Below are 415 nucleotides of genomic sequence, written 5' to 3'. Positions count from 1 at the left end.
TGGGAGACAAATGCTATAGCCAAAATTAGAAGAAATGCTATAGTAACGCAATGGAACACAAGAATAAACCCACTCCATAAATCATGCTTCATGGACAAAGTTAAGTTACAACAAGTGAACAGCACATCTTTTTATCCTGCATGTAGGGCCGAGGTCCCTACACTCTCCTTTGTTTTTCTTAATAAATGTAGGAAAGGCCTAGTATATTGCCATGTCCTGCATTTCTGTTCTATTTATAAAGCATGTGTTTCCTCTCCCTATTTAATTAGATGTTAAAAAAAAACACGATTGTCCCAAAGGGTGACTGTTGTTAAGTTCTTATTTCTTTTCATTAAAAGAAGGCGATAGATTTTTTTTTTTTTTCGTGGGTAATGTTGAAGAGACTCACCGGCTTCCAGAAGAATGTGCTGTGCTC

The sequence above is a fragment of the Acipenser ruthenus genome, chromosome 20, assembly GCF_902713425.1.
Source record: "Acipenser ruthenus chromosome 20, fAciRut3.2 maternal haplotype, whole genome shotgun sequence".
NCBI lineage: Eukaryota > Metazoa > Chordata > Actinopteri > Acipenseriformes > Acipenseridae > Acipenser > Acipenser ruthenus.
Note: the sequence above shows the minus strand (reverse complement) of the source record.